Source organism: Pituophis catenifer, unplaced genomic scaffold, assembly GCF_029215685.1.
Source record: "Pituophis catenifer annectens isolate HBS135680 unplaced genomic scaffold, rPitCat1.0.hap2 SCAF_7, whole genome shotgun sequence".
NCBI lineage: Eukaryota > Metazoa > Chordata > Lepidosauria > Squamata > Colubridae > Pituophis > Pituophis catenifer.
The window spans coordinates 30,794,284-30,809,966 of NW_027256887.1; positions in this window are offsets into that span (position 1 = coordinate 30,794,284).

Consider the following 15,683-nt stretch of genomic DNA (forward strand, 5'->3'; position numbering starts at 1 on the left):
CAATTACAGGACAAAGAGGGGAATACACATCATCAGGAGGAAGAAAAAAAGAGTATAGCTCAAAATTTCTTTGGAACTTTCTATAGACAGGAGAAAATAGAGGAAGAAGACATTAAGTGGTATTTAAATGAGAGAAACCTCTCCATAATACCAGATGAAATAAAACAAATGTTAAATGACAAAATTACGGTTATGGAGATGAAGGCAGCAATTCAAAAGCAAAACAACAATAAAACCCCAGGACTAGATGGTATTCCCTCAGAGTTTTATAAAGAAGTACAAAACGATTGGAAATATTATTATGGAATATATATAAATGTCAGGTGTGCTTCCTTCAAAGTCCAGGAAAAAATGACCCAAACTCCATTGTTTATAGAGAAAGGTACTTTTACTAGAAGATGAAGTGAACGCAACCAAAGGAAAGCAGAATCTAAGGCAATACGCGCGGAAATTGCATATAGAAAGCATCCCCTCCCACTGTCCACCGTAAATCATCCAATCCAAAGGTCTCCCAGGGGTCAGGTGGAAGCATACGTCTGGTAGCGTCATCAATCAGGAATGCCACGACCGTTGGCCCGACAGCAGCTTCAAAGATACAGTCAGCTTAACTATCAGTTTTGTTTCCTCCAGCACGCTTCCCCCCCCCCATGCTACCTAGCTCTCCCCCCTCCCGTTATTATGGCAGCCAAAGCAGTAAAGACGGAGGCTAACATTCGGCCCCTCTGCAGAAGAGATGTTAGTCCTAAATAGGGAAAGAGAAAACAACACAACACAGAAATTAGGGTTTATCAGGATATTTGGTGTAAAACAACTGAACTTTCTTTGGTGCCCGGACATCACGTTTATTCACCCATTCAGCTTGAGATAATGGGAAATGCTTCCAAGCCACCAAATACTACACTTTATTTATTTATTTTATTTATTTATTTATTTAATTTGTACACTGCCCTTCTCCCAAAAGGGACTTTACTTTGCTTCCTAGAATCCAAGATTTCCTTAACTTCAAAATGTTGTTCCCCTACTATCAGTATGGGGACCGGAGGAGAGTCCTGGTTCGGACGCAAAGAGGATGAATGTTCTGGTTTCAGTAAGGTAACATGAAACACAGGGTGGATTCGTCTCAAATTTTTTGGCAATTCCAATTCAACTGTGACTGGGTTGATGAGTCTAGTGATTGGGAAAGGCCCCACATACTTTGGTCTGAGCTTTTTTGATTTCTGGGAGGTCTGTAAATATTTGGTGGAAAGATAAACCATATCACCTATTTTGTAAATGTGTGCCGGACATCTCTTTTTGTCAGCTTGGGCTTTATGTGCTCGGTGTGCATCATCTAAAGCTTTTCGAGTTACCGCCCAAGTACCCCGTAGTTTTTCGATCCACTCAATTAAAGAGGGGTTCTGTGGGTTATCCTGTGGTAGCTCTGGGATTGGCACAAACTCTTGGCCAGAGGCCACCTTAAATGGAGTGAAACCAGTGCTGCTATGTATAGAGTTATTATACGCCATCTCCGCAAATGGCAATAAGTCCACCCAGTTATCTTGCTGGTAATTTATGTAACCTCTTAGGTACTGTTCTAACATGGCATTGGTTTTCTCACAAGCCCCATTTGTCTGGGGGTGGTGGGTGGAGTTTAACCCCTGGGCGGAGCCTATTAACCCTAAAAACTCCTTCCAAAAGTTGGAGGTAAATTGCACACCCCTGTCCGAGATTATATGTTTTGGAACCCCATGTAATCAATAAACATGTTGAATAAACAATTTTGCAAGGGTTTTAGCTGAAGGGATTTTAGAACAAGGGATGAAATGCATTTGTTTGGAAAACAAATCCGTTACTGCCCAAATGACTGTGCACCCCCCCACTCTCCGGCAGGTCTACAATAAAATCCATGGATATCTCTTTCCAAGGAGCATTTGGCCTTGCCACACTCTGAAGTAAACCAGGTGGCTTCCCTAGAGGTCTCTTAGCTGAGGCACACCGGACAGCTAGCTACATATGCCTCTATGTCCTTTTTGAGTGCAGGCCACCAGAATTGTCTTTTAATGAGATGTAGAGTTTTAAAAAATCCAAAGTGTCCCACCGTCTTGGCGTCATGAGCGTGCTGCAACACCGCTACACTTAAACTGGCCGGAACATACAATTTGGGTTTGAAACCACTTGTCAGTCTTTAGAGCTTCTTGTAGTTTCTGAAGCAAATCGCCCGAGAGGGCTGAATCGACCCTCGTCTGTGCTCTGGTGGCTACTGGCGCTGCTAGTTGTGTCACAGGTATGATAGGCCAAACCACTTACTCCTTGGTACTGTTGTATTGAGGCAATCTGGAAAGTGCATCCACCATGAAGTTCTTTCCACCAGGAAGGTAGCACAAATTGAAATTAAAACGGTTGAAGTGTAGAGCCCAGCAAGCTTGCTTTGGTGACAGCTTACGCGGTGTTTTCAAAGCCTCCAAGTTTTTATGGTCAGTCCAAACTTCAAAAGGATGCTTAGCTCCTTCAAGAAATTGTCTCCACGTTAACAATGCCCATCGCACTACAAAAGTTTCCTTCTCCCATATGGCCCATCTCCTTTTGGTCTCTGACAATTTGCGGGACATATAGGCACAGGGTTGTAATTTCCCTTCTGCATTCTTCTGTAGAAGTACTGCTCCTACTGCCACGTAGCTTGCGTCAGCCTGTACTACAAAAGGCTCTTCCATGTCCGGATGTTTGAGGACTGGTTCAGCAGCAAACAACCATTTCAACTTTTCGAATACCACCTTATAGTCCATAGTCCATTCAAGGGATCGTGAGGGCTTTGGTCTTACTTCACCTTTTGTTTTCAGAAGATTTGTTATTGGCAGCACGATTTTGGCGAATGAGGGGATAAACTTTCTATAGAAGTTAGCAAATCTGAGGAAACTTTGTAGTTGTTTGCGGGTGCGTGGCGCGGCCCATTCCAATACTGCCCGAACTTTTCCAGGGTCCATCTCTATTCCCTCATGTAATACACAATATCCAAAATAGTCAATTTTGCTTTGGTGGAACTCGCATTTAGAGAGTTTGGCATATAGTTCAGCAGCCCTGAGTTTTTTCAGGACAGTTCGCACCAATTTCACATGGAGTCCATGCTCTCAGAGTAGATAAGAATGTCATCCAAGTAAACCAGCACCGATACAGGTGCTCATGCAGTACTTCGTTAATCAATTGCATGAACACAGCAGGGGCTCCTTGTAGTCCAAAAGGGAGCACTCAAAACTGGAAACATCCCAGTGGGCAGTTAAATGCGATTTTCCATTCATCCCCCTCCTTAATTCTCACTCTGTAGTATGCCTCTCGTAAGTCCAGTTTGGTGAAAATTTTCCCCTTTCCTAAATGTGCTAGCATGTCCTTCATGAGCGGCAGGGGGTAAACGTTTTCCACGCAAATAGTGTTGATATTCCTATAATCAACTACCAAATGAAAGGAACCATCTTTCTTTTCTCAGAATGTTACAGGCACCGCCACCCTTGGTCTGGCTGGTTGGATAAAACCCCGTTCTAGGTTTTTATCAATGAAGTTTCACAATTCCACTAGTTCTCAAGGGGTCATGGGGTAGATCTTTGGCTTAGGGAGCTTCACCCCAGGGAGTATTTCAATGGTACAGTCCGTAGCTCTGGGGGGGGTAGCACATCCGAGGCCTTTTCACTAAAAACCTCTCGGAGATCCCAATATTCCTTTGGAATTTTTTCCTCCCCTTCGATGTGGCCTATTGCCACTTCTGCCCTTTTGTGTTCTACTCCGTCCTCCAGGGGGTTTTCTTCCCTCTCTAGTCTCAGTTTTCCTGTGCGAATGCGCAAAACCCCCATTTTCCAGTTAACACGTGGGTTCCATCTACGGAGCCAGGGCAGTCCAACTATGAGGGGTCGTTCCATGCCAGGGGCCACAATAAACCTGAGGGGCTCTACGTGATCCCCCAATTGCATTTCAATGGGTTCAGTCACAAAGCTGGCTGGGGCCCCTCCTGCAATCGATCCGTCCAACTGACAGAACGCAATGGGCCTTTTTAACGTTTTTAGCCTCAGGCCCATTTTCTCCACTACTTTCGGGCTGATTTTGCACCTGGTGCACCCAGAGTCTAATAGGGCTAATATCTGCGCATGTGCCCCTGTGGATGGCACCCTTATTTCTATGGGGATGAGCATGGGGCCCTCAGTGTGACTCACCAGATCATCGGAGTTGGAGTTGGAGTCCGTCCCGCTATTGTCCACGGTGGTCGGAGTTCCCAACTCACCCTGGTTTTGGGGAGCGAACTCAATGACTTCTCCTTTCAGGGCGGTTTCGTGAACTTTTGCGGGTGCTTTGTTAGCCTTCTTTGGTCCCGAGCCGATAGATTTTGGCACTGGCTTGGAGAAACATTTGGCGGCCCGATAGCCTTCCTTTCCACATTTGAAACACATGAAGGGCTTCGATTTTGGTTTGAATTCCGCTCTCCTCGCACCCACCTTTGGCGCTCCTTTGCAGTAGAAGGGGGATGATGGATCCCCTGCACAGCCCCCTCAGAGTCGGCTTCAGGCCAGCTCGATTTCCACATCCTCAGCTACTACGTACCAACTCTGCAAGTCTTCAGGGACCCCCCGTGCTCTACAGTCTTTGTATATGTCTTCATTCAGTCCGTCCTTGAAACTCTCCAGTAGGGCCGCTTCTGACCACCCTGTCATGTAGAGTGCCAGTTTGCAGAATTCTTGGGTGTATTCTGCCACCAATCTCCGGCCCTGCTGGATACCCTTCATTCTGAGTCTCGCTTTCCACTCAGCTAGGTGGTCTTCAAACCGCCTCCTAAGAGCCCCCATGAACAGGTTGTAGTTCCTCAGCAAGGGAGAGTTATTATTGTGGAGGACCATCATCCATTCAGCTGCTATTCCCTCTAAGACATTTGTGATGCATCTCACTCGTGTCCCATCTGATAAGTAATCCTCCCCCCAGTCCTGCATGTGGTTCCACACTTGGGTCAAGAAAAGCCCCAAGGTCTTCGGGTTCCCATCATATTTTCTGGTTGGGGGGGAATTTTTGGCTTTTTGTGTCTGCGAGGTGGGGCCTGCAAGGCTGGGGGTCCCTGGGCTGCTGCATCCCTTACTTGAGCTCCAGAAGCCTAAGATGTTTTTTCCACAGCTTCCTCTTCCTCTCCCCCACAGGCTGTCTCTTCTGGATCCAGTCTGGGGTAGTCTCCTCCCTTCCCCACAGGGAATACATAAGACTCATGGGTTTTCCGGCTTTCCTTGGCATCGCAGAGGAGTTGCATCGCCTGAGCAATCATGAGGCTCTCCTTTTGCTCTTGCAGCCACACCGTCTCTCCCTTACGAGGTCTGGAGCTGCTTACTCCTTGGGGGGTCCTCCCCAGGTCCGGCAACCTTCCTACTCCCCTTGACCATCTAGCTTCCTCTGGCTCCTCTCTCAGCCGAATTTTTTTCCATCCATTCTGCAGCTTCCTTCTCTGCTTGAAGTGAAGTTATAGTAGAGCCAGAAGCTCCCATCTGGTCTCCTTCACTCTCTTGGTCAGGCATATCTTGGGTTCAGCCCCCTCAGTGTTTATCCGGGATGGCTGGAGAAGAGATTCTGCTTAATGTCAGGTGTGCTTCCTTCAAAGTCCAGGAAAGAATGACCCAAACTCCATTGTTTATAGAGAAAGGTACTTTTACTAGAAGATGAAGTGAACGCAACCAAAGGAAAGTAGAATCTAAGGCAATACACGCGAAAATTGCATATAGAAAGCATCCCCTCCCACTGTCCACCATAAATCATCCAATCCAAAGGTCTCCCATGGGTCAGGTGGAAGCATACGTCTGGCAGCATCATCAATCAGGAATGCCACGACCGTTAGCCCGACGGCAGCTTCAAAGATACAGTCCGGTGGCTTAACTATCGGTTTTGTTTCCTCCAGCATGCTTCCCTCCCCATGCTACCTAGCTCTCCCCCCTCCCGTTAATATGGCAGCCAAAGCAGTAAAGGCGGAGGCTGACAATAATAAAGCATTAGAATAGGCAAAATTACCAAAGACATGAATAGAGGCATTAATAACACTTATTCCAAAATATAATACAGATACACAGCAAGTTAAAAAGTATAGGCCAATCTTGCTACTTAATGTCAACTACAAAATATTTATGACAATAATGACCAAAAGAGCCAAAAAAAAAAAAAAAAACCTAAATGAAATTATGTATTCTGACCAAAATGGATTTTTGCCCAATAGACACATAAGAAATAATACACGGATTATTATGAACACATTAGAATACTATGAGGCTCATCTGGAAAAGGAAGCGGCATTAATGTTTGCAGATGCCCAAAAAGCCTTTGACAATTTAAATTGGAACTTTCTTATTAATCAATTCAAAATTATGAATTTTGGGGGAAAATTTATGGGAATGATTAGGGCGATTTATTCCAACCAATTAGCAAAAATAATAATAAATGGGGAAACAACAGAGGAGATTAGTATAACTAAAGGGGTAAGACAGGGATGTCCCTTATCCCTATTCTATTTATACTATCATTGGAAATACTACTGATACAAATTAGGCAAAACCAAACAATAAAAGGACTAAAAATCAAACAGGAAGAATACAAAGTACAAGCTTTTGTGGATGATCTGGCCTTTATTATGAAAGATCCTTTGGAGACGGGAACCATATTAGTGCAGGAAATTGAAGACTTCGGTAAAGTGGCAGGGCTCAAAATAAATAAAGAAAAAACTAAAATACTAACTAAGAACCTTACAAAAATGCAAAATGAGGAATTGGAAGAGAAATTGGGGATTCAAATTGTTAAAAAAGTAAAGTATTTGGGAATCTGCTTAACGGAGAAATGCTCCTCGATAAAAGAGGACAATTGCGATAAATTAATACAACAGATAGAAAAAGATCTAGATAATTGGGCAAAATTACAAATATCTCTAATGGGCAGAATCGCCACAATAAAAATAAATGTACTACCCAAATTGCTATCTCTCTTCCAAACAATACCAATAAGATTGGGGAAAACCTTCTTTGAACCATTAAATAAAATAATAGGTAAATTTATTTGGTTGGGGAAAAAATCCGAATAAAACTTAAACTTTTACAGGATTCTAGAACCAAAGGAGGTTTCGGCCTCCCTGATTGGGAATTATACTATCAAGCAGTGGCAGGGACGTGGCTTAAAGATTGGGTCCAATTAAACAACAAAAGGATATTTATTTATTTATTTATTTATTTATTTATTTATTTATTTATTTATTTATTTATTATATTTCTATACCGCCTTTCTCCTGTAGGACTCAAGGCAGTGTACAGTCAAGAAAAATACAGATACACAAACATCATAAAATTGCTAATTAAAATTATTATTATAACATAGTTTGGCCCAATTAAATAGAACCTAAAATTAGATAACATTTTAAAAACATTCACATGTTCATATGTTTAGCCCCGCTTGTTGGAACATCAGGATTTTGAGGGCACGGCGGAAAGCACGGAGATCAGGGATATTTCGTATCTCAGGGCAGTTCATTCCAAAGGGTTGGAGCCCTCACAGAGAAGGCCCTCCCCCTGGGAGTCGCCAGTCGGCATAATTTGACTGATGGTACCCTGAGTAGTCCCTCCCTGTGAGAACGAACTGGTCGGTGGGAGGCTATTGGTGGCAAAAGACGGTCTCGTAGGTACCCAGGTCCTAAGCCATGGAGCGCTTTAAAGGTGATAACTAACACCTTGAATCGCACCCGGAAGACCACCGGGAGCCAGTGCAGCTCGCGTAGGAGAGGTGTTACATGGGCGCAATGAGCTGCATACAGGAGGTGACTAGTCCATGAGTGACCGTGTGCAAGGGGTCCCAATCCAGAAAGGGATGCAACTGGCGGATCAGGCGAACCTGATAAAAGGCACCCCTGGCCACGGCCGTCAAATGATCTTCTAAAGATAGCCATGAATCCAGGAGAACACCCAAGTTGCGGGCCCTCTCTGTGGGGAGCAAGATCTCATCCCCAATTGTCAGTGATGGTACCAGCTAACTATACCGGGACGCCAGAAGCCACAGCCACTCGGTCTTGGAGGGGTTGAGTCTGAGCTTGTTTCTCCCCATCCAGATCCGCACGGTCTCCAGGCAATGGGTCATCACAGCAAGGGCATCATTGGGGTGGTCTGGGGTGGAGATGTATAGCTGTGTGTCATCAGCATACTGATGAACACTCACCCCGAAACCACGGATGATCTTGCCTAGCGGTTTTACATAAATGTTGAACAGAAGGGGTGAGAGAACTGACCCTTGTGGCACCCCACAAATAAGGTGCCTCGAGGTCGACCTCTGCCCCTCTGCCAACACAAACTGTGAACGGTCAGAGAGGAAGGAGGAGAACCACCGAAGCACAGTGCCCTCTATTCCTAACCCCTCCAACCCCTCCAGTAAGTGTTGTGGCCCCGCCCTCTGAACCTATCCCATCGGAGGAAGAAAGCTCCGAGCATGAGGAAGAGGAGTCAGCCAGGCCTCCCTCTCCAGGCCCCTCCCCTCTGGCACTGTCTCAGGTGCCGGCTGAGGGAGAGGAGATTAGCAGGGAGACAGGTGTCTCGGATGAGAGTGAAGGAGAGACGTCATTCCTGGACGCACGCCAACGAAGGCGTGATAAACGATTGCAGCAGCTAAGGAGGCGTGCTAGGGATTAGAACTGAGTCACTGGACCACACCCCAGAGACTATATAATAGAGGGTGGTGGCCAGTGATCCCTGTGACGAACAAAAACAAACCATGGATAGTCACTAGAGCATCGACCGAAGCTGCCGAGAGGAATATTGTTTTTGTTGGACTCTTGTACGCTGAGTATATTATCTTTCTGTTTCTGTGGCAATAAAAGCACTTGGCAGACGGTGTGTATATCGCTGCCAAGTTGGAGATAAAGACCTGGGTGTGTGCCAAGTGCTTCCTTAACCCTCGGCTGGCTGTGTTTGTGTGTGTGTGTGTGTGGACGGGGACAGATCAGTAAGATACCATGGTCGATGGTATCAAAAGCCGCTGAGAGATTTAATAGGACCAGGATAGAGGAGCAACCTCTGTCCCGAGCCCTCCAGAGATCATCCACCAACGCGACCAATGCCAGTTCTGTGCTGTATCGTGAGCTGAAGCCCGACTGGAATGGATCCAGATAGACAACTTCATCCAGGTATCGGGGTAGTTGTCGCGCCACCACACTCTCAACAAACTTCGCAACAAAGCGAAGATTGGAGACTGGACGATAATTTGATAATATAGCCGGGTCCAGGGAAAGCTTCTTGAGGAGGGGCTTCACAACCGCCTCTTTCAAGGCAGTGGGAAAGACACCCTCACTCAGAGAAGCATTTATAATCCCCTGGAGCCAGCCTCGTGTAACCTCCCGGGAGGCCAGTACCAACCAGAAGGGACACGGGTCCAATAAACATGTGGCAGCGTTAAGCTTGCCCAGAATCCTGTCCATGTCCTGAGGAGCCACAGAGTCAAACTCTTCCCAGATAACGCTCTCAAGACCTACCCCCGTCTCCTCCCCTGGATCTACCCAATCGGAGTCCAGGCCTTCCCGAATCTGAGCAACTTTATCATGCAGGAATTGTACAAAATCCTCAGCTCGGCCCTGTAAGGGATCTGTTGTGGCTCCGTCCTCCGAGCCTATCTTATCAGAGGAAGAAGGCTCCAAACATGAAGGAGAGGAGATGGCCAGGCCTCCCTCTCCAGGACCCTCCTCTCTGGCAATGCCTCAGGTGTCTCCCGAAGGAGAAGAGATTGGCCAGGAGCCAGGTGTTTCTGAGCCGTCGGATAGTGACGAAGAAACATTGTGGTTGGACCCACGCCAGCATTGGAGAGACAAGCGGGCGCAGCAGAAAAGAAGGCGTGCCAGAGATTAAGCTGAGTCACTGGACCACACCCCACAGGCTATAAAAGGGAGTGTGGTGGCCATTCGGACTCTGTGACGGACAAAGCTAATCCCTGGCGAGGCACTTTGCACCTTCGGACACAACACCTATTTGCTGTGGATTTAATTACAAACTGGACTATTCAAACTGTGTGTATTTTTGTCTGTGTTATCGGAGTAAAAGTTCTTGGCAGGCAGCCACGGAGTTGCTGCCAAGTTCCTTATCACTGACGTTGAGTGTTTGAAGAGTTTATTTAACCCTCGGCTGGCTGGTTGGGTGGGTGTGTGCGTGGTACGGGGACAGAACAGGATCTTCCCGTACCCCCACCTGAAGTAGGGAGCGAGTCACCCTAAACAGCATGGCTGGGCGATTCTCTGCAGATGCAATAAGAGCAGAGAAGTAGCTAGACTTTGCCGCTCTTATCGCCACTAGGTAGGTCTTAATATAAGATCTCACCTGTGTTCGGTCAGATTCAGATTGGCTTGTCCTCCAATCGCTCTCCAGGCATCTTGTCCGACGCTTCATCTCTCTCAGCTCCTCGGAAAACCAAGGAGCTAGACGAGATCGGCATCGGGTCAGAGGCTGCAAAGGCACAACGTGGTCCAAGGCCCCAGTAGCTGCCCTGTCCCAGGTGACCACCAGGTCCTCAGTCGAGTCGTGAGCCAGAGTCTCAGGAAATGGCCCAAGCTCCGTCAGAACTTTTCGGGGTCCATCAGGCGCCTGGGACGGAACCATTTGGTTGGTTCCATCTCCCTGAGGTGGGTGGAAGTGACTTGAAAGTCAATGTGAAGGAGAGAATGATCAGACCATGACAAGGGCTTGATGTCTATATCCCCTATTCTTAGATCATTCAGCCACTGATCAGAGACAAAAATCAAGTCCAGAGTGTGATTCCCCAAGAGGGTGGGGCCTTTAACTACCTGGGTCAGGTCCATGGCCATCGTGGAAGCCATGAACTCTCCGACATCTCACCAGCGGATGGCAGGTTAAAATCCCCCATAACAATAAGTCTGGGGGTTTCCACCGCCACCCCGGCTATAATGTCGAGCAGCTCAGGCAGGACCGCTGTTACGTGGCAGGGAGCCAGGTACGCAATCAGTAGGCCCATCTGAATCCCCCGACCCCACTTCACAAGGAGGGACTCACATCTGGCTATCTGAGGAACAGTGGCCTCCCTCGGGTAAAGACTTTCTCTAATGATTGCTGCCACTCCCCCACCCCTTCCCTGAGTCCTTGGCTGATGGAATGCACAGAAACCTGGTGGGCACATTTCCACAAGGGGAACTCCTCCCTCCTGGCCTAACCAGGTCTCCGTAATCCCTGCCAGATCAGCACCCCCATCTGAAATAAGATCATGAATGAGGGGGGCTTTATTTACCACTGACCTGGCATTACATAACATCAGCCGTAGACCCAGGGTCTGAGACTCTGAACAACCCGGGAAACGAGCAATGCTTTGGGGGTTGGAGTGTGCAATCGCTCATAAACATCGAGTGCGCACTCCCGAAACATAATATGACCCCCTGAAGCTGTCATATCTGCCCCTCCCACTTACTATACTAATGCCCATTGCTTCATCTCCCTGCATCCTTGTCAGATTTCTGTCCTCATCCTCCCCACCATGATCATCAGACCCATTACCCCTTTCAGTGGATTTATGAATCCCCCCAGATCCATTCAGACAATCCCTCCCAGAACCCCTTAAGATAGAACCTAAAGATTTATCTAAAAAAACCCAAAGCCATCGGTTTTTTGCAAACCACTTCTTGGGGTTCCAAAACCCGTCCTCAAGGGCGGCCCTCGATAACTGAGAGGGCCAGACATGCGAGAGTGGGGAATCTCGCAGTGCAAGGAGCTCCACAGTTGAATACATCAAAGATAGGAGCAAGTTGAAGGAGATGAAGGATCATTTTCTTCTAAGAGTGTTAGAGATGGTTAAGACAGGTAATTTAAAGTAAGGGAGGAAATAGATGTTAAAGGAAGACCAGTATGTTACAAATGTCAATACATCAGAACATCATCGCCCTCTCACGACGATGGGAAGTCTTGTGGTTGTAGTAAGTCCATCCAAAGGAGGTGGGGGTAGAGGTCTCAAAGGGTCGCCCTCTCACGGCGACCAAACCATTTGAAACAAACAAAGAGAAAGTGGTCTATCTCCCCATAATCCAAGACTCTCGATGTCTGTATCTCCTCCAGTCCTGATACCAGCGATGGCTGAGGATTAGATCAAAAAAGTAAGGCAGAGCTACTGGACAAAGTACTTAGAGTTAAATAATCAGGGTAATCTTGGGGAATAGGTGGTAAATAAAGCTGCAGATCAATCTAAGATTGCAAGTTAACGCTGAGTGGTCGTAATAGACCTAGATCTAATAAAGTAGAGAGGGACAGTTGAGGGGGAGAGTAAGTCATCATTTCCAGTTTGTAATCCTCAGTCCCTATCCATCACCTTGCTCAGGCTACTTAGTTCATTAGTTTAATAAGTCCTCAGAGTTTCAAGAAAGAGGAGTGCAACAGATCCCTAGAGGTTGAAGGGATCCTAACATTTATAGTCTTTGCAGCATTGCCCTCTCCTCTATTAACAACGAGGGCTTCCTTGCAGCCTCCTGGTGTTGCCGGTGCCATCGCTGCCGTTAGTGCCATATTAACGCTAGAGGGCTACGATATTTTTTTTTATTATTGAAAAAGTTTTTCAAATAGAGATTTTTCCCCCTTTTTTCCCCCCCTCCTCCCTAACCCCCCCCTCCCCCTCCCCTCCCCCCGTGGCTTCTCCAAAATAAAACCCAAATTAATAACAGATTATATAATACTTTACCATCCTTTTTACTCCACCCCCCATATGCTGACCCTTTCTTTCTAACAATATTATTATATCCCCCATATACTATACATTTCAAAGCAACATTCAGCTGTAAAATTATATAATAAATCCTAATTTGGCAATTTCAACTCATAATCTATCCATTTCCTCCTCCCCCATGCATATATCTCTTAATTCAAATCTTTTACGTATATTAATATAACATAACATCTCCTTTCCTAAACTAAACAATCAATAAGCTAACCTATCTCCACCCACTTTCCTACAGGTCTACCATACATAATATTTTCTATATCTTTGTTCTTCTGCCCACACCACTAAAAAATATTTCCATATATAAGTAAAATCCTCAAATGACTTTAAGCTTGTAATCCATATGATATCTTCTGTGATGTCTTTCAACTGGATTGTTAATTCCATCACCCATGTTAGGGTAACATCAAATTCTAGTTCCAACAGTATGTTCAGTATCTTCAATTACCATCTGCCTCAATCAATAGTAAATGTTTTCGTATATCAAAAAAACCACCCGAGTGACTTTATATTTATATTCCATATAGTGTCTTTTGTAATGTCTTTCATCTAGATTATTCGTTCCAACCACCGTGTTACGGTAACAACCAGATCTTCTGCATGCCCCAATCCCATAATTCTCTTGCCTTGTAACTCAGCATAAACGTAATCCATTTATCAGAGTCCAAAATAGAAAGTTCCAATCCACTCAATTTAAGACCATCTTCCACATCCCAAAAGTACAGCACTGCAGAGATCTGTCACTCTCCTCAAAATAATATAAATCAATACTTTGCCTCAGCTATATTTTCATGTATTCAATCGTCTCTTAAGTAACTGGCATTTACACTGTTGTTTAGTCTAAAAATTTTTATTTTTGTAAGACCTGCTTCTTCTTTTCTTAGCTTTTTGTGGCTTAAATCTCCATCCTGGTTTCCTTTCTATGAGTTGTATATCAACTGTTTGATTTCCATGCTGGTCTGTAACTTGATAAGTCATCTCATTAGAATCCAAAGCCACCTCTCTTGTATTTATAGGTAATCCAACTATAACCTCTGAAGGAGAATCCAGAAGTGGCTTATCCTCAAAGGCCTCTGTAACTTGTTGTTTTTCCGTTACCTCCACCTCCATCTGCTTAGCCTGAATTTCAATCTCTTGTTGATTTTGCTTTTGTGGCTTAAATCTCCATCCTGGTTTCCTTTCTATGAGTTGTATATCCATTACCTCCACCTCCATCTGCTTAGCCTGAATTTCAATCTCTTGTTGATTTTGCTTTTCTTTATTCCCCTCATGTGTTATACATGGAGATGTTGAGCCCATTTTAAGAACGTTATAGTAAAATTCTTCCGCTTTTTCAACAGTATTTAGTTGATATCTTTCTCCTTGATATCTCAATATTATACCAACTGGAACATCCCACCTAAATGGGATGTTTTTTTTCTTTAGCTCAGTCACCAAAAATCCAAATTGCTTTCTATCTTTTAACATTTTGGACGGCAATTCTTTATATATCCAAATCTTTCTTCCATTCAGTTCTAAAGTAGAGTTAAAGGATTTTTGCACAATATCATTTCTTGTTCCTTTATCTGTAAAGTAAATCACCACATCTCTAGGCAACTGCCTTTGCTTTGCAATCCAAGAATTTACTCTGTAAGCCTTGTCGATCTTACAAGATACCTCTTCAGGATGAACCTTTAAAATTACAGCCAGAACTTCAGCAGATATCTTTCTCAAATCATCTCTATTATTTTCCTGTAATCCCCTCATTCTGACCACAAATTCCATGGACCTGTATTGCATCATTGTGACTTCTTTTTCAATCCTTTGTTTTATATTGTCTACATTGTAAGTCTTGTGATCAGCTTCCTTTTTAGACTTTACTTCTGAGCTATTATCTTGAATATTTATCAAATCATTTTCAATTCTTTGTATTTTATTGTCCAAATTATAAATCTTTTGATCAACTTCCTCCATTTTAGACTCTAATTCTAAATTAGTATCTTTATCCATCTTTATAACTTCTTCTGAGAAAGTTTGCAAAGCTGTAACAAACTGTTGTTTCAAATTAACATATTTTTGCTGTACCAACTCTTTAATTTCCTGCCTGAATTTTTCAAGATTCTGGTTCACAATCTCATCATATCTTGCCATCTCCTCCAAAACAATTTCTTTTAGGTTAAAACCATTCTTCTGAGTCTGCAAGTTCAAAGCTTGTTCATGTGGTTTATAAATGGGGGAAAACCCCCCCCCTGCTGCTTGTTTGTCTGGCTTTGTTAGTTTTAACGCCATCTTGCCACACAGACAGACTCTTTTTAAAGAGAAAAGACTTCTCTTCAAACAATATCAATATCAAATCTCTAAGAAGAAAGAAACATAGAGTAGAAATTTTTATTTTCAATTCTAGCCAGTGCTATTATTTCTGCTACTTTGTAGCTTGTTAAATTATTCAGGCGGAAGGACTTTCGCTTTCAGCTTTCTTCTTCTCAAGCCTCAGCCAGTCGCCATTTTAAACTTTTTTTCCTTCGCTTTAAAATCGCTTATAAAATTGTTAGAAATACTTGCGATTTAGGGTCCAAAGTCCAGATCTCATCCTCTTTATTTGAACAATCTCTTAAATTTCATTAAATGGCTTGGTCCAGTTGCCTGGCTCTGCAAAAAGCAGAGTTCTCCCGAAGCCCGGAGCAGCGGTGAGGAAAATAGGGAGCCTCATCCTGCTTCGTCCCCAAGAATAAAACAAAAACTCTGGGGACTTCGCAGAGGGCTCTACCTGCCCTCGCCGGCTCTGTCTCACATTTCCTTAAGGAAATGGAGTTTTTCAAGCCACCTTTCAGGTGTAAAGGCGGCTCTTTACGGGCGACAGGGCTGGCGGTCTCAAAGGACCGTCTGGTGGCGACAGAAGCCAAACCGGAAGCCGAGGGCCACGATCTTTAACTGGGATAGCACGCAGTCCTGTGGGAAGGGAAAAACAAAACCCATACATATTTTCAGAG